The following is a 25,036-nucleotide window of genomic DNA, read 5'->3' as shown; positions in this document are numbered from 1 at the left end:
ACGGGCAATATTCGCCGCCCATGGTCTACCGGATGTCTTGGTCAGCGACAATGGCCCGTGATTCAAAAGCACTGAATTCTAGGACCTCATGGCAGGCAATGGAATCAACCATGTCAGAACGGCACCGTTCAAGCCGACCTCAAACGGAGGAACGAGTAGTGCAGATAATCAAACAGGGGACGCTCAGAATCCAAGGGGGTTCCCTATAAAGCCGCTTATCACGCCTCCTGTTGGCCAATAGATCCCGACCACACTCACTCACAGGGGTTCCACTCGCAGAGCTGCTAATGAAAAGGACGCTCAAAACCAGGTTATCCCTTCTACACCCTATTATGAAATAAATTGTTGAGAGCAGGCGTCAGTCACAATGTGACTACCATGACAGGTACGCGCGGGCGCGATGTATTGATGTCAATGGCCCTGTTTTTGTCCTTAATTACGCTGCAGGGCCCAAATGGCTTGCAGGCACTGTGATTGCCAAAGAGGGGAATAGGGTTTTGATAGTTAAACTTACCTGTCATGTATTCAACCAGCATTGTAACCCATGTATAAACTGACCTAAGTTGTACACCGTGAGAACACTGATCACTAGGTGGGAGACACTCCTAACCTGGACCTTCAGGTATAAAAGGGGAAGCTCCACCCACCTTCATCACTTGAGTGCTAAGGAATAAAGGACAGGTCACAGACTGACCTCTCAAGCATGGGCCTCGTGTGCATTTATACTGTGTAGTAAGGACGTATCAATGGCGACAAGAAACTGGGATTTAAACCACGCGAGCATGGCCACTAGCAGAACAGACGAGAGGTACTGTGTTAAGGAATGGTTGGGACAGAGATTCAACATTGTTAAAGCAACACACAGTTCTCCAGGCAGACAAGGGCAGTCAGGCATGCCTCAACATGTAGTCGAACCCAGAGGGGGAGTTCGACAGAGACAATGGCAAGCTGAACAGCGATTCACGCCATTGCAAGGGACAATGCAGCCAGTAATGGGGCCATCAACACCTGTTAATGGTGCACTCAACGACAATAACAGGGGCAGTCAGGGACGATCGACTGGCAAGGGACCTTTTGTTTCAAACCACAATTCATGCTAGAGGCGTGGAGGCATACATTCAGCCGGAGTTTGCAGAGATGAGCAAAATACCTGCAGAAATTGCAGAAATGGACACTGGGGGAAATCGCTGGAAGCTGAAGTTAAGCGAGTTCATGTGGAGCACGTATACAGTTCATACACCAGGACGCCACCGATAATGATGAAAGTGCTCCTCAATGGCATTCCAGTATCAATGGAGTTAGACACGGGTGCCAGCCAGTCCCTGATGGGTATCAAACAGTTCGAAAAGTTGTGGGCACCCAAGGCCAGGAGGCCAAAATTATCGCCGATTGACGCACAGCTACGGACTTACACAAAGCAGATCATTCCGGTGCTAGGCAGCGCCATGGTAGTCGTGACCCACAAAGATTCGGAGAACAGGTTGCCACTCTGGATTGTCCCAGGGGACGGTCCCGCACTACTGGGGAGGAGTTGGCTTGCTGTCATGAACTGGAAATGGGGCGATGTCAATGCAATTTCCTCTGTGGAGCGAGTATCATGCTCACAGGTCCTGGACAAATTTGACTCATTATTTCAACCCGGCATTGGCACTTTCATGGGGGCCAAGGTAGTGATTCACATAAACCCGGACGCCAGACCAGTACACCACAAGGCCAGAGCAGTGCCGTACGTGATGCGGGAAAAGATAGAAGGCGAATTGGACCGCCTGTTGAGGGAAGGCATCATCTCGCCAGTCGAATTCAGTGACTGGGCGAGCCCGATTGTGCCGGTGCTCAAAGCGGAAGGGTCGGTCAGGATATGTGGCGATTACAAGGCCACCATCAATCGGGTGTCACTCCAAGACCAGTACCCGCTACCGAGAGCGGAGGACCATTTTGCGACGCTATCCGGTGGCAAACCTTTTTCCAAATTGGATCTGACCTCAGCTTACATGACCCAGGAGCTGGCGAGTGAGTCGAAGAAGCTGACCACCATCACGACACACAAGGGGTTGTTTGAGTACAACAGATGTCCGTTCGGGATTCGCTCGGCCGCCGCGATCTTCCAACGAAATATGGAAAGCCTCCTCAAGTCGATTCTAGGGACGGTGGTTTTTCAGGACGACATCCTCATTACGGGTTTCGATACTGAAGAACACCTCCACAACCTGGAGGAGGTGCTACGCAGACTGGACCGGGTAGGTCTGCGACTGAAAAAGGCGAAGTGCATCTTCCTAGCTCCAGAGGTAGAATTCCTGGGGATGAGGGTAGCAGCAGACGGGATCAGCCCTCCTGCATCCAAGACGGAAGCGATCCCGAGAGCACTCAGACCCCGTAACACGACGGAGCTGCGATCGTTCCTGGGGCTCCTGAACTATTTTGGTAACTTTCTTCCCAAATTGAGCACGCTGCTTGAGCTGCTGCACGTGCTCCTATGCAAAGGTCGCGAATGGGTCTGGGGGGGACAGCCAGGAAAGGGCTTTTAATAGAGCACGCAATTTGTTATGTTCCAACAATCTGTTAATGCTATATGACCCACGTTTGGTGGCCAGGGATAGATGCAGACCTGGAACTTTGTGTTCGCAGGTGCAACACGTGTGCTCAGCTGGGCAACGCACCCAGGGAAGCCCCCCTTAGCCCCTGGCCATGGCCCGCCAAGCCTTGGTCACGCATCCATGTGGACTACGCCGGTCCTTTCATAGGGAAAATGTTTTTGGTTGTAGTAGACGCCTACTCCAAATGGATCGAGTGTGACATTTTAAATTCAAGCACATCCTCTGCCATGGTAGAAAGTCTACGAGCAATGTTCGCCTCCCACGGTCCACCGGACATCTTGGCCAGCGACAATGGCCCGTGCTTCACAAGCACTGAATTCCAGGACTTCATGGCAGGCAATGGAATTAACCATGTTAGAACGGCACCGTTCAAGCCGGCCTCAAACGGCCAGACAGAACGAGCAGTGCAGATAATCAAACAGGGGATGCTCAGATTCCAAGGGGGTTCCCTACAAACCCGCTTATCACGCCTCATGTTGGCCTATAGATCCCGACCACACTCGCTCACAGGGGTTCCACCCGCAGAGCTACTAATGAAAAGGACGCTCAAAACCCGATTATCCCTTATACACCCCACCATGAAAGAAATTGTCGAGAACCGGCGCCAGTCACAATATCACTACCATGACAGGAATGCGAGGGCGCGATATATTGATGTAAATGATCCTGTTTTTGTCCTCAACTACGCTGCAGGGCCCAAATGGCTCGCAGGCACTGTGGTTGCCAAAGAGGGAAATAGGATTCTGGTAGTTAAACTTACCAATGGACAAATTTGCCGCAAACATGTGGATCAAACAAAAAGGAGGTTCAGCAACCCCATAGAAGAAGCAAAGGAAGAACACGATATAGAGTTCACCCCACCACAGGTGACCGAACACCGGAACCAAAGGGAGGAGAGCCCAGTCACTGTGGGCAGTCCGGACAGGCCTGAGGCACTGCAAACAGCAGACACTCAGGCCAGTGCCCAACAACCGGAGCCCCAACTCAGGCGCTCTACAAGGGAGCGTAAACCACCAGAGAGACTCAACCTGTGATCCCAATAAGACTTTGGCGGGGGAGGTGATGTCATGTATTCAACCAGCATTGTAACCCATGTATAAACTGACCTAAGTTGCACACCGTGAGAACATTGACCACTCGGTGGGAGACACTCCTAACCTGGACCTTCAGGTATAAAAGGGGAAGCTCCACCCACCTTCATCACATGAGATCTTGGTAATATAGGTAACTGGTCATAGAGTGATCTTCTCTCAAGTATGGACCTCGTGTGCATTTATACTGTGCAGTAAGGACATATCAGAGGGCAGTGTATGGGTGGGGAGGGCAGTGTGTGGGTGGGGAGGGTGTGGATGGGGAGTGTGTGGGTGGGGAGGGTGTGGGAGGGGACGGTTGGATGGTCCTGGGAATCATTTCTTGGCCTTTTGATTCAGGTCCACGCCAGGCAGTACATCGACCCACTGAGCCATTGTGAAAGTTGTTCTCAATTTCTTTAAATCTAATTGGTTGTTACTTATCCATTCAGTTACAGGATTATTCCCATGATGCCCTCTCTGTAATTACACTGATCGGGATTCCGATATCTCTCGTGTGTCTTGTGGTTGCTGTCAGCACATTTGTCTTCTGCTCACAGGCTCGAAACGCTGTGACCACCACTCACACACAGCTATGCGTGACTCTCCTCCTGGCAGAGCTGCTCTTCATCCTCGGCATCGACAGAACTGCAAACCGGGTAAGCAACCCTTCCATATCCAGCAGCGCCCGACAGGGTCTGCCTGGGATCGCTCACAGTATCCACCAACGTAGTAAAACGTCCCAAGGCACTGCACAGGAGCGATTATCAAATAAGATTTGACACCGAACCACATAAGGAGACATTAGGACAGGTAATGGTGACAGAGGTAGGTTTTAAGGAGTGACTTAAAGGTGGAGAGAGAGGTGGAGGGATTTAGGGATGGAGCTCCAGAGTGAAGTGTGTGGAGTAATCAATAGGAGTAATTGGGTTTACTATTAAAAATCACTAAAAGTTTCCCCGATGACTCCCCTGCTCTCCAGGGTGGTTCTAGGATACATCTAATTTATCCCTTCATTGGCTTCAATGGAAGGGAGATTTAGGTGGGCTATGTAACATGTGACCAATTCCATATCGCCCGTTCTACACCATGGGCTGTGTAACATTTGACCAATCCCATATCGCCCGCTCGGTACCATGGGCCAGAGTTAAAATGACCCCCATACAGAGTAGAATGTCCTGGGCTCTGCGAGTTTGCACCGAGTTAGCTAATCCCACCTGTGGAGGCACAGTGACCTCAACATCCTGGATTAAGGACTGGAAATGTCAACCAGGGTTCCCATTGCTGCCCACTACCCTGTGACCCTGGCTGGGAAGTTCGTGAGGATGGATATTGTCTGAAGACAGGATGAAGTTCAGCTGTGATGTCCTCCATCACCAAACATCTGGCACGCACACACGGTCACTGTGGACCCATGAAGACTGTCCACTCGAGGCGAGTTTTGGAGTGTGATAAGCACCATGGGGTGTGCCCGGACTGGGCACCTAGTGATCAGCACTCTGGGGTGTGCCTGGAGTGGGCACCCAGCGATCAGCACCATGGGGTGTGCTCGGACTGGGCACCCAGTGATCAGCACCCTGGGGTGTGTCCGGCATGGGCACCCAGCAATCAGCACCATGGGATGTGCCCGGAGTGGCACCATGGAATGTGCCCAGAGTCAGCACCTCCCAAAGAGATGGGGTGCCAGGGCAGGGACTGAACAACAACAAGAAATGAGAAGGTCTGATCGTGGAACAAGTAATCCCAATTTAAGAAAACTATTGGTCAACAATTCTCAGAATGAGTCCCCAAAATTTGACCTTGGAGAAGGGGCAGGCCCGGGGGGCGGGGGGGGTGGGGAGCAGGTGCACGGACTCAGCTTGTGTTCCCTCGCGTGTCGATGATTGAGGGGCGATCTGATCAAGGGGTTTAAAATGTTAAACGGTTTTGATGGGGGTGATAGAGAAACTATTTCCACTGATATGGAATCAAGAACAAGAGGACATCATCGTAAAATTAAAGCCAGGCCATTGTGGAGGGAAATTCGGAGGCAGTTTCTCACACACGGTAACGGAATTGTGGAACTTACCCCCAAAAAGCTGTCGGTCCATTGGAGCTTCCAAGACTGAAATCGATGGAGTTTTGTTGGGTGGAGTTGAGGTGCAGATCAGCCAGGCCCGAGGGGCTTAATGGCCGACTCCTGCTCCTGTATTCCTACTTGGGTGCCTGACACATTATTTCTGTTTACAGACAATGTGCGGAATCGTAGCGGGATGTTTACATTACTTGTTTCTGACGGCATTCGCCTGGATGAGTTTGGAGTCAATGCAGCTTTTCCTGATGGTCAGGAACCTGAAAAAGATGAGGGTTTCCCATTCGAGCACCATTGAGAAGTATATCTACCCATTGGGGTATGGGTCCCCTGCACTAATAGTGGCGATATCTGCAGCAATATACCCCAATGGATACGGATCACAGAGGAAGTAAATACAGCTGTAGTTTATTATTTTACCCCTATTGTGCTGTGATAATTATTTTGTCCTTCAGCGTTCTCCCCATCTCCTAGGGCCCACACTTGGCAAAGTACCACAGGAGATCCACAGGTCCCCATTGCCTCACTCAAATGGTTGAGCAAGGAAATGATGCATCAACCCCAACTTTAGAAGGGAATGTATCCGTTAAATGCATTCCATTTCCCCGTCAAGCCACCTGAACTGTGCCAAATGGCAAAGTGGGATCAGTGTTGAAGTGCAACCCGGTGCCTATTCGGCAGTGATACAGACTGCCCCAGATACCACCCATTGGTACACTGCCCACTCGGCAGATACAGACTGCCCATTGGTACACTGCCCACTCGGTAGTGATAGAGACTGCCCTAGATACCACCCATTAGTACACTGCCCACTCGGCAGTGATACAGACTGCCCTAGATACCACCCATTGGTACACTGCCCACTCGGCAGTGATTCAGACTGCCCCAGGTACCGCTCATTGGGCCTTTGCAGCCACAGACGCAGGACTTCCATGCCAAGGGTCTGGGCTGAATTGGAATCCAGGTCCGAGAGGTGAAAGGTCAGTATCTGACCCAAAGCCCCACTCGGTCCCCTCATGCTCAAATATAAATCTTTGAATTCTAACCAATTTTTCTCAAAATGTTTCTCTTTGAATTCTAGCTGCTGGCTGCAGATCGAGAATGGGTTTGTGTGGAGCTTCTTGGGGCCAGTCTATTTGATCATTTTGGTAATTATTATTTATATAATTATTTGAATCTATTCTGTGTGGCATGTGTTGCTGTCTCCTCACGAGCAGAAACCCCAACTGTCCCATCCTTCTCTCTCACCGACCTTCCCGCCCAGCGGGCTCACTGGGGGCTAATCTTACCAATCTCCTCCAGTCCAACTCGCTCCTCCCAGCACTGACCCTGTGGACACTGGCTGTGGTCAGCCATCACCGACCCTCTCCACATCTCCCACCAGAATGTCCTTCTACTTGTGAACAAGGCCCTTCCCAGCAATGAGCTTATCGACATCATGGCCCTGATGGAAAACTGGCTGAGGGTGATGACAGCTTACCCTTAGATGAAGCCTCCCCACCTGGCTATACCTTCCACCACTTGCCCCGCCCAGACCACCGTGGTGGCGGTGTGGCTCTCATTACCAAATCACACCTTGGCCTGTCCCCCGACTCCTCCGGCACTTTCTCCTCCTTTCAGCATCTCACCTTCTTCCACCCCTCTCGCCTCTCATTTAAAATCCTCATTCTCTACTGTTTACCCACATTCCATAAACATTTTACCACCGAGATATCTTCACATCAAACACAAAAAGTTAGTATGCAGGTACAGCAAGTAATCAGGAAGGCAAATGGAATGTTGGTCTTCATTGCAAGGGGGATAGAGTATAAAAGCAGAGAAGTCCTGCTACAGCTGTACAGGGTATTAGTGAGGCCACACCTGGAGTACTGCCTGCAGTTTTGATCTCTGTATTTAAGAAAGGATATACTTACATTGAAGGCTGTTCAGAGAAGGTTCACTAGGTTGATTCCGAAGATGAGGGGGTTGACTTATGAGGATAGGTTGAGTACGTTGGGCCTATACACATTGGAGTTCAGAAGAATGAAAGGTGATCTTATCGAAGCTTATAGATAATGAGGAAGCTCGACCAGGTAGCTGCAGAGAGGATATTTCCACTCATAGGGGAAACTAAAACTAGGGAACATAGTCTTAGAATAAGGGGCCATGCATTTAAAACTGAGATGAAGAGGAATTTCTTCTCTCAGAGGGTCGTAAATCTGTGGAATTCTCTGTCCCAGAGAGCTGTGGAGGCTGGGTTATTGAATATATTTAAAGCGGAGATAGACAGATTTTTGAGTGATAAGGGAGTAAAGGGTTATGGGGAGCGGGCAGGGAAGTGGAGCTCAGTCCATGATCACATCAGCCATGAACTTATTGAATGGTAGAGCAGGCTCGAGGGACCGAATGGCCTACTCCTGCTCCTAGTTCTTATGTTCATTGTTTTCCTCCCTCAGTCTCTGCACCGAACGATTTTTCATCCTCGGTGATTTCAACCTCCATCTCAATTCATCGTGCTCTCTCTCCTCGGAGTTCACTCCCCTCCTGTCCTCCCTTAATCTCTCTCTCCATGTAAATTCCCCAACCCTATTCACGGCCACCCTCTCGACCTTGCCTTCTCTTGTGGCCTTGCTGCTCTCATCGAGCCAGTCACAGATAAGACCATATCTTCACCCACATCCAACCCCTCCCCCCCCCCCCCCCACCCCACCACAAACCCTACTCCCTCTGTGTCCGCCCTTGGAAACAACTCTCTCCCAACTCTCTTACAATGGCATTCACCAAATTGCAACATGTCCAGCCTTTGGCCCTCTGTTCACCATGAAATTCCTGTATCTACCGATCTGCTCCACTACATCCTCACCACCACCTTTGATTCCCCATAACTCTCTCTCACCCTGGCCATTCCCCCTGGTACGGCCCTCAGCTTTGTTCTCTTAAGTCCAAGGGGCGCAGACTTGAACGGATATGATGGACAACTGGTTCAGCCATTCATTGCCAGATCTGGCTGGACCACAGAAAGCACTATCGGGTCCTGCTCTCGCCCGCTAAAACTGATCACTGTTCCAGAATCATTCTGAAATGCAAAGAAAAAGCCTGGCTTCTATTCTCTACTGCTAACCGTCTTCTTAAACCCCTCTCCCCGTCTCTACCACCCTCGCCTCTGACAAGTGTGAGGAGCTCATGGACTTCTTTGTTCCAAGATTGAGACCATCCGATCAGCTGCCTCTGCTCCTTCCCTTCCTTCCCCGAGCCCACCGGGCCAAACTTCCTCTGAGGCTCCCCCCTGCCCGGGCCCTGAACGCGTATCTTTCTCCCGTTTCTCTCCCATCACCCCTCATGACCTTTCCGAGCTCATCCTGTCCATGAGACTCACTTCCTGCTCCCTCGACTCTATTCCCACCAAACTACTGACCACCCAACTTCCTTTTCTGGCTCCCATGTTAGCCAACATTGTTAATGGTTCTCTCTCCTCAGGTACTGTCCCCCCCCCCTGCCTCACCATCCTGACTTGGGAATATATCTGCTGTTCCTTCCTCATCGCTGGGTCAAAATCCTGAACCTCCCTCCCTAACTGCACTGTGGGAGTACCAACAACATACAGACTGCAGTGGTTTCTCGAGGTCAATTAGGGATGGCCAATAAATGCCGGCCTTGCCAGCGACGCCCACATCCCGGGAACAAATAAAAAGAAAATCTGCCGTCATCACTGCTCTCCTCAAAAAACCAAAACCCTCGGCCCCTCCGTCCCAACCCTCCGTCCCACCGTCCCATCCCAACCCCCCTCCGTCCCAACCGTCCGTCCCACCTCCCCTCCCCAACCCCCCCTCTATCCCAACCCCCCCTCCGTCCCACCTCCTCCTTCACCCCCACCCCCCCCCCGCCGTCCCAACCCCTCTGTCCCAACGTCCCGTCCCATCCCCCCTCCATCCCACTGTCCCATCCCAAACCTCCTCCATCCCGCCCCCTCTGTCCCACACCCCTCCGTCCAACCGTCCCATCCCAACGCCCTCCCACCCCGTCCTAACCCCCCCCCCCTCCATCCCACCATTCCATCTCATCCCCCCCTCCGTCCCATCCCCCCCTCTGTCCCAACCCCCCCTCCGTCCCTCCCCCATCCCACCCCCAACCCCTCCTCCGTCCCAACCCCACCCCCCCATCCCCAACACCCCCTCCGTCCCACCCCCCCCCACCCCCAACCCCTCCTCTGTCCCAACCCCGCCCCCCATCCCCAATACCCCCTCTGTCCCACCCCCAACCCCTCCTCTGTCCCAACCCCGCCCCCATCCCCAACACCCCCCCCCCCACCCCCAACCCCTCCTCTGTCCCAACCCCACCCCCCATCCCCAACACCCCCCCGTCCCACCCCCAACTCCTCCTCCGTCCCAACCCCGCCCCCCCCCATCCCCAACACCCCCTCCGTCCCACCCCCAACCCCCCCCTCAATCAGGTTTCCGCCTCTGCCACAGTCTCGAAACGGCTCTCATCAGTCACAAATGACATCCTTTGTGACTGTGACAAAGATAAATTTCCTCCTCGTCCTTCTGGACCTTTCTGCAGCCTTTGACAGGGTTGATCCTCCAACGCCTCTCCACCACCGTCTAGCTGGGTGGGACTGCACTCGCCTGCTTCCATTCTTATCTATCATTGTAGCCAGAGAATCATCTACAATGGCTCCTCTTCCCACTCCCGCATCATTACCTCTGGTGTCCCCCAAGGATCTTTCCTTGGCCCTCTCCTATTTCTCATCTACCTGCTGCCCCTTGGTGACATCATCCGAAAACACGGAGTCAATTTCCACATGTACGCTGATGACACCCAGCTCTACCTCACCACCACTTCTCTCGACCCCTCTATGGTCTCTAAATTGTCAGACTGCTTGTCTGACATCCAGTACTGGATGAGCAGAAATGTTCTTCAATTAAATATTGGGAAGATCAAAGCCAATATCTTTGGTTTCCGCCACAAACTGCGTTCCCTAGCCACTGACTCCATCCCTCTCCCTAGCATCTGTCTGAGGCTGAACCAGACTGTTCACAACCATGGTGTCTTACTCGATCCTGAAATGAGCTTCCGGCCACATATCCGCAGCGTATATAGGACCACCTATTTCCACCTCCGTAACATCGCCCATCTCCATCCCTGCCTCAGCTTATCCGCTGCTGAAACTCTCATCCATGCCTTTGTTACCTATAGACTTGACTATTCCAACTCACCCCTGCTGGCCTCCCATGTTCTACCCGACGTAAACTTGAGCTCATCCAAAGCTTGGCTGCCCCATGTCCTAACTCGCACCAAGTCCTGCTCACCCATCACCCCCTGTGCTCACTGACCTACATTGGCTCCCAGTTAAGCAATGCCTCGATTTCAAAATTCTCATCCTTGTTTTCAAATCCCTCCATGGCCTCGCCCCTCCCTATCTCTGTAACAATCGCCCCGATATGTCTGTGCTCCTCTAATTCTGCCCCTTTGAGCATCTCTGATTATAATCGCTCAACCATTGGTGGTCATGCCTTCAGCTGTTTGGCCCTAAGCTCATGAATTCCTCCCGAAACCTTTCTGCCTCGCTACCTCTCTTTCCTTCTTTAAGATGCTCATTAAGACCTCTCTGTTTACCTGCCCTAATATCTCCATATGCGGCTTGGTGTCAAATTCCGTTTGATAACGCTCCTGCCAAGCACCTTGGGATGTTACTACGATGAAGGTGCTACATAAATACAAGTTGTTGTTGTTGTTGTTCTTGTAGCGTTTTTCAAACCTCCATGAAATGCAAACGAGCAAAGCAGTCAGTGAGAAATTCCGGCACATGTTGAGCTGAGCTGCCCGGGGTTCATAGAATAAATGGCCAGGGGTGAAGGACTGTAGCTCAGACACCTCTGACTTCGCTAGAGTGCCTTGCCTTATTCATGATCACAAAATCTAAAATGTCAAATAATCCGACAGGTCAATACATTTCTGTTCACCACGACTCTCTACATATTGAATGAACAACTTGCTAATCGTGACGTGAAAGTGTCGAAAATTAAAGACACAAGGTAAGCTCACGAGGGGGAGTCCAGAACATGGGGGCATAAACTTAAAATGAGAGCCAGGCCATTCAGGGGTGATGTTAGGAGACATTTCTTCACCCAAAGGGCAGTGGGAATCTAGAACTCTCCCCAAAATGCTGTTGAGGCCGGGGGGTCAATTGAAAATTTCAAAACTGAGATTGATCGTGTTTTGTTAGGCAATGGTATTCAGGGATATGGATCCATGGCGGGCAAATTAGTTAAGTTACAGATCAACCATGATCTAATTAAATGATGGCACAGACTCGAGGGGCTGAAGGGCCTCCACCTGTTCCAATGTTCCAGCATATACTTGAAGTGAAGATCAATCAAAATAACGTTACAATAACCCGCACACCAAGCTCATCATCATCATCATATGCAGTCCCTCGAAATCGAGGAAGACCTGCTTCCACTCTAAACATGAGTTCTCAGGTGACTGAACAGTCCAATGTGGGAATTACAGTCTCTGTCACAGGTGGGACAGACAATGGTTGAAGGGAAAGGGTGGGTGGGACTGGTTTGCCGCACACTCCTTCCGCTGCGTGCACTTGGTTTCTGCATGCTGTCGGCGACGAGACTCGAGGTGCTCAGCAACCTCCCGGATGCTCTTCCTTCACTTAGGGTAGTCTTGGGCCAGGGATTTCCAGGTGACAGTGGAGATGTTGCACTTTATCAGTGAGGCTTTGAGGGTGTCCTTGTAACGTTTCCTCTGCCCACCTGGGGCTCGCTTGCCGTGTAGGAGTTCTGAGTAGAGCGCTTGCTTTAGGAGTCTTGTGTCGGGCATGCGGACACTGTGGCCCGCCCAACGGAGCTGGTCGAGTGTGGTCAGTGCTTCGATGCTGGGGATGTTGCCCTGATCGAGAACACTGACGTTGGTGCGTCTATCCTCCCAGGGGATTTGCAGGATCTTGCGGAGGCAGTGTTGATGGTATTTCTCCAGTGTTTTGAGGCATCTACTGTACATAGTCCATGTTTTTGAGCCATACAGGAGGGCGGGCATCACTACTGCTCTGTAGACCATGAGCTCGGTGCCAGATTTGAGCTCCTGGTCTTCGAACACGCTCTTCCTCAGGCGACTGAAGGCTGGTCTGGCGTACTGGAGGCGATGTTGGACCTCGTCGTCAATGTCTGCCCTTGTTGACTGAAGGCTCCCGAGGTATGGGAGCAAGGTCATATATTCATATCCTTGCAGGCAGCATTGTTCTGAATATGTGAAATTACGGTTATACTGCAATTAATGACCATTTTTCGGGGTGGGTGGGGGGAGGGGGGGGCGGGCTGGCGGTGATTAATTGGTGTTTCTTTGGGGCCAAGTTATCTCCAAGATGACATATTAATAATGGGGGGATTGGAGCCAAATCTGTAGGAACATGGGATGAGGAGTAGGCCATTCAGCCCCATAAGCCTGCTCCACCATTCAATTAGACCATGACTGATCTGCACCTCAGCCCCATTTACCTGCCTTAGCTCCATTTCTCTTGATACATTTAACCAAAGAAAATCTATCAATGTCAGTCTTGAAAGCTCCAATTATTCCAGCATCCACAGGCTTTTGGGGGAGAGAGTTGCAGATTTCTCCTGCTCTGTAATTGACAATCTGATTGCTGAGCCAGAGAGATTGGCAGTGCTCCAGGGTACTGTGGTGATTGACCAGTCGACCTGACGTACTGATCGGACAGCCAGCTGACCAGTGAAGGCACCCTCACTGAATCTCTTCCTGTTCTCTCCCAAACGCACAAATGGGGCTCTTTAAACTTTTACAAAGCAATTCTCACAAAGGAAGGTGAGAGTGAGAGTGGACCCAGAACAGATTGTAAAGGAAACTGTAATAGAGGCTGTAATGGGGCAGAACCAGCACGTGCCAGGTCGAATCATCCAGAATACCGAGAAGCAGATGGTGGACCTTCCAACCATAGATTTTATAGGAATTGTGACATGGGACTGGGGAGTAGGAATGTAATCGTCTTATTTAAAAAAGTGGAAATCTTGATCGTCCTAATAGTTATAATTTTTAATTATAGTCTTATTTTGGTTGTGGGTAAGTTTCTGAAGACAGTAACACAGGATGAAACTGGTACAGTAGGCATGGATTTATAAAAGGTGGGTGATACTTGATTAAACTAATTGAATATTATGAGGAAATCATTATATAGATAAAGGGACTGTGGTGAAGGGTGTATGTATAGATTTTCAGAAGGTGTTTGATGAGGTCAACAAGAGACTACTTCAAAGTCTCGCCCAACTATTATATTAACGGAGGCTTTAAAAGGAAGAGTTTACACAGCGTCTTATCATATCTGTCAGAAATATGCCAAAGCAATTCAAAAGACAACTCGTTGTTCCTGAGGCGCAAGTACGTGGCCAGTAAGTTATTTATTTTAAGTTGATAGCGATTCCACAGTAATATTATCGAGTGTGATTTCCAGACTATATATGTACACAAACTAGCTCTTCACCTCAGGCTCTGCATTAACTAATAAATATGTTTCTGATGGCAACATATCTGATGACAGTTTTCCCCTAATTATAGGATGCTGACGTTTAAAGCCATTGCACAGGTCTTTATCCTGGGCTCGACCTGGATTCTCGGCTTGTTCCACTTTCAGGAGGAAACAGTGGCGATGGCCTATTTATTCACCATCATCAACAGCTTCCAGGGCACGTTCATCTTCATCATCCTTTGTGTGTTAAATCCCAAGGCATGTGCTATTGTATTGGACTTTTATTAATGTTTAAGTTGGAATGGAATGAATCGTAACTTGATCGGAACATTGGCTATTGAGCTCCTCAAGCCTGTTCCACCATTCAATTCGATCATGACTGATCGCTACCTTAACCCCTTTTACCCACCTTGGTTACATACCCTTCAATACCCTCACCTAACAAAAATCTAGTGATCTCATTCTTGAAATTTTCAATTGACCCCCGCACGACACCTTTTTGGGGGAGAGAGTTCCAAATTCCCACTACCCTTTGTGTGAAGAAGTGCTTCCTGACATCACCTTTAATAGGCCTGGAATTTTCTGAATTGGGGAAAAGCTAATTTTGCAAAGTTAAGGAGTGATTTGGCCATGGTGGACTGGAAACAGCTACTTGTGGGTAAATCAGTATCGGAACAGTGGGAGGCATTCAAGGAGGAGATCCAGAAGGCTCAGGCCAAACATGTGCCCTTAAAGAAAAACGCTGGGAAAAATAATTCTAGAGCCCCCTGGATGTCTCGGGACTTACAGGGGAGTATTAAGAAAAAAAGGGACGCTTATGTCATATACTAACAGCTAAATACTATAGAATCTTTAGAGGAATATAAAAAGTTAAGAGGCAAAATTAAAAAGGATATTAGGAATGCTAAGAGAGAGCATGAGAAATCCTTGGCCAGTAAAATTAAGGAAAACGCTAAGATGTTCTATAAATATATTAAGAGTAAGAGGGTAACTAAAGAAAGGGTAAGGCCTATTAGAGACCATGAGAGTAATCTTTGTGTGGAGGCAGAAGATTTTGGTAAGGTTCTTATCGAATACTTTGTATCTGTTTTCACAAAGGAAAGAGGCAATGCAGATACTGCTGTAGAGGAGGAGTGTGATATTCTGGATGAAATAAATATAGTGAGAGAGAAAGTATTAAGGGGTTTAGCAGCTTTGAAAGTAGATAAGTCCCCAGGCCCGGATGAAATGCATCCAAGGCTGTTGAGCGAAATAAAAGAGGAAATAGCAGAGGCCAAGGCCATCATTTTCCAGTCCTCTTTGGATCTTGGTATGGTGCCGGAGGATTGGAGGATTGCTAATGTAGTACCCTTGTTTAAGAAGGGAGAAAGGGATAGGCCAAGTAATTACAGGCCTGACAGCCTAACCTCAGTGGTGAGAAAATTATTGGAAAAAATCCCGAAAGACAGGATAAATCTACATTTGGAAAGGCAAGGATTAATTAGGGACAGTCAGCACGGATTTGTTAAGGGAAGATCGTGCTTGACTAACTTGATTGAATTTTTTGTGGAGGTAACCAAGAGGGTCGATGAAGGTAGTGCGTACGATGTAGTATATATGGACTTTAGCAAGGCTTTTGATAAGGTCCCACATGGTAGACTGGTCATGAAGGTTAAACCCCATGGGATCCAAAATTGGCTTGGAGGTTGGAGGGAAAGGGTAATGATTGATGGATGTTTTTGTGACTGGAAGGATGTTTCCAGTGGGGTTCCGCAGGGCTCAATATTGGGTCCCTTGCTTTTTGTGGTATATATCAACGATTTAGATTTGAATATAGGAAGTATGATTAAGAAGTTTGCAGACGACACTAAAATGGGCTGTGTGGTTGATAATGAAGAGGAAAGTCATGGACTGCAGGAGGATATCAATCTACTGGTCAGGTGGGCAGAGCAGTGGCAAATGGAATTTAACTCAGAGAAGTGTGAGGTGATGTACTTTGGAAGAGCTAATAAGGAAAGAGTATACACATTAAGCGGTAGGCCACTTAATAATGCAGATGAACAAAGGGACCTTGGAGTGCTTGTCCACAGATCGCTGAAAGTAGCAGGCCAGGTGGATAAGGTGGTTAAGAAGGCATACGGAATGCTTGCCTTTATTGGACGAGGCATAGAGCAGGGAGGTTCTGCTTAAATTGTATAATACTTTGGTTATGCCACAGCTGGAGTACTGCGTGCAGTTCTGGTCGCCGTATTATAGGGAGGACGTGATTGCATTAGAGAGAGTGCAGAGGAGATTTACTAGGATGCTGCCTGGAATAGAGAATCTTAGCTATGAGGACAGATTGGATAGGCTGGGTTTGTTCTCATTGGAAAAGAAGAGGTTGAGAGGAGACCTTATTGAGATGTACAAAATATGGAGGGGCCTGGACATAGTGGAGAGTAAGGGCATATTTCCATTGGTGGAACGGTCTATTATGAGGGGGCATAGTTTTAAGGTGGTTGGTGGAAGATTTAGAGGGGATTTGAGGGGGAGCTTCTTTACACAGAGGGTTGTGGGCATCTGGAACTCGTTGCCTGGAAGAGTGGTGGATGCAGAAACCCTCACCACTTTTAAGAGATGGTTGGATGAGCATTTAAAGTGCAGTAACCTGCAGGGTTACGGACCTTGAGCTGGTACTTGGGATTAGACTGGATGACCTTTTGTTGGACGGTGCAGATATAATGGTAAGTACTGCAGGGAATCGAATACGGCCAGGGTGATCTCCTGGACTAGTTTCGATCGCCTGGATGGGTCGGAGAGGAATTTTCCCACATTTTTTCTCCCTAAATTGGCCTTGGTTTTTATCTGTTTTTTGCCTCTCCCAGGAGATCACATGGCTCCGGTTGAGGTGGAGTGTAGAATGTTTCAGTATAAGGGGTGTCACAGTTGTGTGAGGCGGACTGGTTGGGCTGGGTGCTCTTTGCCTTTCCGTCATTGTTCATAGGTTTAGATGTAACCTTTAGAGCTGTTGACTGAGGGCTGTGCGGCTCTTTGTCGGCCGGAGTGGACATGATGGGCTGAAATGGCCTCCTTCTGCACTGTAAATTTCTATGTTTCTATGTTTCTATCACCCCTGAACAGCCTGGCTCTAATTTTAAGATTACGCCCTCGTGTTCTGGTCTCTCCCCACCAGAGGTTATGGTTTCTCTCTGTCTACCCTATCAACTCCTTTAATCATTTTAAACATCTCGATTAGATCACCCCTTAATCTTCTGTATTCAAGGGAATACAAGCCCAGTCTGTGCAAGCTGTCTCGTAATTTAACCCTTTTATCCCCAGCATTATTCTGGTGAATCTGCGCTGCTCCCCCTCTGAGGCCAGGATATCCTCCTCGAGGGGCGGGGCCCAGAGCTGAACACAATGCTCTGAATGGGGTCTCACAGAACTTCATACAACTGCTTCCACTAAAGTTCCTGGTCAATGCATTGCTGTGGATCTGCAGTACTTCAGGACAATGCTGATGTCCCTTCAATCACCTTGCCTATTGGGAGCTGGAGGGTAGAGCTCGCACTGGGGCAGGGATTCTGCCCACTCAACTCCACACAACCCTGCAAGCCAGGAACCTAGTAGGTAGAGTGGTCCTAAGGTCACTAGTGTGTCAGCCCTGGCTCAGTGGCGAGCACTCTCACCTCTAAATCAGAAGGTTGTGGATTCAAGCCCCACTCTAGAGACTTGAACACATGGGGGGAGAATTGCAGTCGGAGGCTTCCTGCGTACGAACACCTCCTACCCAAAACGGATCCACGAAAGTACCTGGTGGTCCCGGAGGAAGATAGGATTGCTGTCGGAGGCCGAGATTTGCTGCGCTGCGCACGGGGAGATGCCTTTCAGGTACGTACGGACGTGCTGGAGTCACGTGGGCCTGGAGCACCAAGCACGATGCAGTATTCTCCGTGATAAACATGGGAGCTCTGTTTGTACTATCATGAGAAAAAACCCTAAAACACCGAAACACAGCATAATAAATAAATAAAACATCTCACATATTTAAAATTAATTGAAAGTAAATGTTTTGGAATTTGTTTAATGTGTTTTAATAGGGTTAAAAATAAACTTTCCTTAATGGACAGGGTTTTTAATATAAAAATGAGTGTTTAAATGTAACTTTTCTATGTTTTAAAAGTGTTACACTGGTAAAAGTAGACTATACACCTGCTTTTACCAGGTGTAAAAGTTTGAAGGGCATGAGTTGGACAAATAGCCCAATCTCTCCGGTGCAGATATCCTTCTCCCGGAGAGGCTGAGAAATCTTGACAGGTCAGAAAAGCCGGTCTTCAGCGCATGTGCATCACGTCCCAAAAACTGGCTTTTGCGAGACCTCCCCGGGTCTGTGCACACTTTGTACGCACTCGACGAGGCTGGAATTTTTGGCCCAATATCTAGGCTGATGCTTCAGTGCAGTACTGAGGGAGTGCTGCCCTGTCAGAAGTGCCCACATAGATTACAGGCTACAGTCCTGCAGTGTGACTTGAATGCACAAACTTGTGTTTGGATCAGTCCCAACTCAGTCCCCAGCGACAAAGGGCCACAAATGCAAAATGCCTGCAATTGGTCAGAAATTGACCATTGACTTATGGCGATGCTGGTGTGGGAAGGAGACCAATTCACCCTGCTATTCTTCTCATGTAGTGGTTGAAGCATCGTAGGCTGAACTTTCGTTTGCTGTGTTTTACTAGCAATCAAAAAGTAAACATAATGAAAACCAATTGATTTTCAGTGAGTCACCAGCAACCATTCTCATATCTAGTTTTCTAAACTACATGTAATACTTTTATAATAAATAACTTCATTTATGAGCATAGTATTAGAAGATTAAGTGAATTTATTACATTCAGGCGCAACATTTGATGAGTTCTTTTTTTTAAATTTCTTAAGATAAGGGCTGAATACCAGAAGTGGATTTTCCCCATCTGCAAGACCAGGAAGAGATTATTTGAATCTGAATCCATTAAAGTGCCATTATCAGTCACATCGGTAAGTGTGCTTCTATCTTCGGCAGCACCTCCCAAACCCATGATCTCCACCAAGGACAAAGGCAGCAGGTGCATGGGAACACATCCAAGTTCCCCTCCAAGTCACACACCATCCCAAGTAGGAAATATATCGCCGTTTCTTCATGGTTGCTGGGTCACAATCCTGGAAACCCTTCCCTAACAGCACTGTGAGAGCACCTTCACCACACGGACTGCAGTGGTTCAAGGAGGCGGCTCACCACCACCTTCTCAAAGGCAATTCGGGATGGGCAATAAATGCCGGCCTTGCCAGTGATGCCCACATCGCAAGATGAATTTTAAAATACTCTGTCCCTGTTATGTTCCCTTTATGTGTCACATCTTGGGTTGGTGTGAAGCAGTTGTCACACCAACACATGGGGCACTAACTAACTGCAGTTTCCCAGTAACATACAAAAAGTGAAACACATTTCCTTTAGTGGAGTGAAAACTCTGGAACTAAGCACTCCTGCAGCACTTCAACTTCACACCAATTGTTTTGTAACTGTCCCGAGTGCAAAGCTAAACTTTTAAGGCCATCTGTCGAACTATTGTACAGGCCGACCCCCAGGCCTCCCGCTCCCCGCTGACCTCCCGCTCCTCACAGACCCCCGGGCCTCCCACTGCCAAGTGCATTACTCCCCTGCGCCCCGCTGATTTCAGATTCGGCTCCAAACTGCATTTCCGACCTCTGCTTGATCACAGCTCTCGTCCAGGCGGATAAGTGATTGGCTGGTTGATTGATAAGTATCTCTCTTTTTCTTTTATAACAGATAAGTCTAATTAGAGGGATGGCAGGGCAACTTAGTCCTGTGGCGTGCATGTCCAGCGGCATGTGGGAAGTCCTGGATGCTTCGCGCAGCCTAGACAACCCTGTGTGCAGGAGGTATCTCCAGCTTCAACTACTCTAGCTCTGCGTTTCGGAGCTTCAGCAGCGTCTGAAGTCACTACGGTGTATCCGCGAGGCTGAGAGCTACGTGGATAGCACGTTTCAGATGGTGGTCACCCCGCAATTTAAAAGCGTGCAGGCAGAGGGGAAGTGGGTGACCACTGGAAGAGGAGGACTATGCAGGTAGCGCAGGAGTCTTCCCCCGAGTCCACCTCGCTTTCCAGCCAGTATTCTGTTCTGAGCACCGGTGAGGGCGATGGTGGCTCTGGGGAGTGCAGCCAGAGCCAAGTCCACGGCACCACGGGTGGCTCAGCTGCACAGGGGGGAGGGACAAAGAATAAAAGAGCTTTAGTGGTAGGGGATTCAATAGTTAGGGGAATAGAGAGATGTTTATGAGGCCGTAGACGTGACTCCAGGATGGTATGGTGTCTCCTTGGTGCTAGGATCAAGGATGTCACAGAACGGACGCAGGGCATTCTGCGGGGGAGAGGGTGAACAGCCAGAGGTTGTGGTCCATATCGGGACCAATGACACAGGTAGAAAGAGGGATGAGGCCCTGCATGCAGAATTTAGGGAGCTACGAGAAAAATTAAAGGGTAGGATCTTAAAGGTAGTAATCTCCAGGTTACTACCGGTGCCACTTGCTAATGAATACAAGAATAGAAGGATAGAGAGGATGAACACATGGCTGGAGAGTTGGTGCAGGAGGGAGGGCTTTAAATTCCTGAGGCATTGGCGGAGATGGGGACTGTACAAACCAGACGGGTTGCACCTCAACAGCGCCGGGACCAATATCCTCATGGGGAGTTTTGCTAGTGCTGTTGGGGAGAGTTTAAACTAGCTTGGAAGGGGGATGGAAACCTGAGAACAAATTCAATAGGGAAGGAAGTAAAGCTGAAATTGGAAAGCAAGAATTTAGAAAGTGAATCTGTAAGACAGAGGAAACACGGGTTAGTAAATATTTATCAAGGAGGTCAGCATGTGCTAAATGGTATATTCTTTAATGCAAGTAGTATAATGAACGAGGCGGATAAGCTGAGAGCACAGGTAGACACTTGGGAGTATGACATTATAGCCATTACAGATACATGGCTGAAAGAGGGGCAGGTTTGGCAGATCAGTATTCCTGGTTACAAGATTTTTAGACAGGACAGAGAGGGGGTAAAAATGGAGAGGGAGTCACTGTATTGATTAAATAAACTATTGCAGTTGTAAAGAGGGATGATATGTTGGAGGGATCATCATATGGGGCCATATGGGTCGAACTGAAAAATAAAAAAGGGGCGATCACACTGCTGGGCATCTGTTATAGACCCCCAAATAGTGGGAGGGAGATAGAAGAGCAAATATATAGGCAGATTTCTGTGAAGTCTAAAAACCATAGGGCTGCAATAGTAGAGGATTTCAACTGTCCTAATATTGATTGGGACAATATAGTGTGAAGGGTATAGAGGATGCAGAATTCATAAAATGCTTTCAAGCGAACGTTTTTAGTCAGTATGTAACAAGCCCAACACGGGAGGGGGTGGTTCTGGATTTAGTTTTGAGGAATGAAGCTGGGCAGGTTGAAGAGGTGTTAGTGGGGGAGTACTTGGGTGCCAGTGACCATAATTCAGTCAGATTCAAGGTAGTTATGGATAAGGACAAGATTAGGCCTGGAATAAAAGTCCCAAATTGGGGAAAAGCTAACTTCGCTAAGTTGGGAAGTGATTTGACCACAGTGGACAGGAAACAGCTACTTGAAGGTAATTCAGTGTCGGAACAGTGGGAGGCATTCAAGGAGGACAAACATGTGCCTTTAAAGACAAAGGGTGGGAATAACAATTCTAGAGCCCCCTGGATGTCTAGGGACTTACAGGGGAGGATAAAGAAAAAAACAGAAGCTTATGTCATATACTGACAGCTAAATACTGTAAAATCTCTGGAGCAATATAGAAAGTTCAGAGGTGAAATTGAAAAGAATATTAGAAATGCTAAGAGAGAGCATGAAAAATTCTTGCCAAGTAAAATCAAGGAAAACCCAAAGATGTTCTATAAATATATCAAGTGCAAGACCCCCCGACCTGTGAGAGAACAGCTCCGCAGGTCAGAAGATAAGAGAGCTGGAGCGGCGTACCACACCAACCTCCAGCGTGCGCTGCTCCAAGTATGCGATGTTTTTGAGATGGGCGACTGGGTGACCCTGGTCATCAAAACCTGACCATCATTTGCCAGTCCTCTTTGGATTCAGGCAAGGTGCTGGAGGACTGGAAGACTGCTAATGTAGTACCCTTGTTTAAGAAGGGAGAAAGGGATAGGCTGAGTAATTACAGACCTCTCAGCCTAACGTCGGTGGTGAGAAAATTATTGGAAAAAATCCTGAAGGACAGGATAAATCTACATTTAGAAAGGCAAAGATTAATTAAGGACAGTCAGCACGGATTTGTTGAGGGAAGATCGTGTTTGACTAACCTAATTGAATTTTTCGAGGAGGTAACCGGAGGGTTGATGAGGGTAGTGTGTACGATGTAGTGTATATGGACTTTAGCAAAGCTTTTGATAAGGTCCCACATGGCAAACTGGTCACGAAGGTAAAAGGGCTGGGTGCTCTTTACCTTTCCATTTACCTTTCCATCATTGTTCATAGGTTTATATGTAACCTTTAGGGTTGCTGACCGAGGACCGTGTGGCTCTTTGTCGGCCGGCGCGGACATGATGGGCCGAAATGCGCTGTAAACTTCTATATTTCTAAAAGAATCAATGGGATAGTTAGCTTTTAATTTCTTTATAACTTTCCCTACGGTTAGGATGATAAGTGTTTTAAGCACAAATTCACAGAGCTGTGTTTAACAATACATATAAAGAGCTGTACGTGTACACTGAATGTATACACATATAGAGCACTGTGTGTTTGAACATGCACAGCACTGTGTGTGCATTTCAATATGCTTTTACCGAGCTCTGCGTGTGTTTAAGTATGTGCACAGAGTGAGCAATAGCTGAAGGCTCCATGTTCTGATACTAAAGCCGCACAGACCGCGGGAAGTTCTGAGATTCACTCCCGAGTCTGTGCCTCGTTCGGTGGTCCCAGCCCCCAGGACACTGCAATTTGCTTCAGTGCCACTGGGTTAGGAAGGAGAAAAATCAGCCTGGCTTCCCGTTCCTGATCGACTGACTGGTCCCAGAACGTGTGTGTATGTGTGTGTGTGCATTGTGTCAGGCCAGGTCGGGGCCATAAAAGGAGCGGCGAGCGTCGGCCATGGGCAGCGTAGCGGCCACTTCAAGGTACAGCGCGAGCTGGTGCAGGAGGGCGATGGCTGTGAAGAGTGATGTCACCAAGATCCAGGTCGGTGATTGGAGCGTGGGCAGATACAGCAAGAGCAGCGAGAGACTGTGGAGGGATGTGATCGGGGCCCAGGTAGGCGTGAGATCGGGGCCAGGGGTTCAGGGGCAGCACGGGCCAGCCCACACTGCGATATGTGTGCGCACTAGGTCCGTGCAGCAGAGCAGGTCTCCAGTTGTCTTGGTTAATCCTTGCCATTGGACCAAGACCTAGCTCTGTCAAGCCCGTGTGGTGGCTGGTGTGCAGCGGCCACCACACATTAAAAAAATTCATGCACAGGCATCTTCCACCCTCGGATCCTTTATTGAAACACCTGTGATCTCGTCCTTTTTTTTGGCGTGGAAGCAAGTCATCCTCGTTTCGAGGGACTGCCTCTGATGATAATGATGTGTTAGGCCAAGGCTGAGCTTGGCTGAGATGGGATAGACTCACGACATTGACGAAGCTCACACAAGACGTGTGGGCGCTTGAGCAAGGTACTGCAGGACTGCCAGAGCTCTGAGTCAGTGTGCTGTGAAAATATATCCCAATCTCAGTCAGAGGCCGCACCTTCAAAAGTGGAGGGGTTAGAAAAATAATTTGTAAAATTCAAACAGGGTATATTTTTCTCCGCAGGAAACAGTGTGACCGGATGGAACAATGTGCTCCAGTTTTGCCCCGTTATCCGATGTGGACCAAACCCGATATGAAGAATGTGTGGCCATATTAACTTATCAAATGGTGTAAATCTCCAATAATATCAATTGCCTCCAAGTATTTCCCTTCTGTGACCAGTGGGCGTGACGTGTCTTACAGATATCGATAATAATATTACCATTTAGTTTTGTAATTACCCTTTGTTGAAAGTTTATTTTATCGTTAAGTTCTTTTATTAGTTGTTGAAGAATCAGGGGCTGATTGCAAATGGGATTTCCTGTGGATGACACAGTGAAATCCTTATGGATTGTTTAGAAAAAGGCCTCCAAGTATTTCAGGGGCTCAGACGTCCGTTTTCATCCACCAGGTTGTCCTTTCTGTTCCCTTTTGATGCATTACTTTGAGTATCAGATACTTCAGAGTCAGTTATCGTCTATAGATCTGTTATTGGACAATTGGTCATTTCTTACACATTCTCTGGTTGTGGGTCTGAGCCCGAACTATATCGCTTTACAATGGCTTTGTGAATACGTTTTTAACTTGTATTAATAAAAGTATAGAACCAATTCAAAGCCAAGGTTAGTTTATATCTCGAACCTGTCTTTGGTTGCCATGCTATAATTTCCAGTAAAGTTGTCTATCATAACAAGCCCCACTCCAGAGACTTGAGCACAGAATTTAGACTGACACTCCCAGTGCAGTACTGTGGGAGCGCTGCACTGTCAGAGGTGCCGTCTTTTGGATGAGCCATTAAACTGATGCTTTGTCTGCTCTCTCAAGTGGACATGAAAATTCATATGGCACTATTTCGAAGAAGAGCAGAGGAGTTATCACCAGTGTCCTGGCCAATATTTATCCCTCAATCAACATCACTAAACAAAATAGATGATCTGGTCATTATCACATTGCTGTTTGTGGGAGCAAATTGTCTACAGTGTTACCCACATTACAAGAGTGCACGTCAAAACGTACTTC

The 25,036-nt window shown here is 48.4% G+C and overlaps 1 pseudogene; it reads left to right on the top strand.

The window, feature by feature from the left end:
- The window catches only part of LOC139275635 (adhesion G protein-coupled receptor E3-like), a 69,037-nt pseudogene extending 44,410 nt beyond the window's left edge, over positions 1–24,627 (top strand).
- The last annotated feature ends 409 nt before the right edge of the window (positions 24,628–25,036 follow it).

This window comes from Pristiophorus japonicus, chromosome 11 (assembly GCF_044704955.1).
Source record: "Pristiophorus japonicus isolate sPriJap1 chromosome 11, sPriJap1.hap1, whole genome shotgun sequence".
Taxonomy (NCBI): domain Eukaryota; kingdom Metazoa; phylum Chordata; class Chondrichthyes; family Pristiophoridae; genus Pristiophorus; species Pristiophorus japonicus.
The sequence above is the reverse complement of the archived record's forward strand: the minus strand, read 5'-3'. Positions and strand labels throughout refer to the sequence as shown.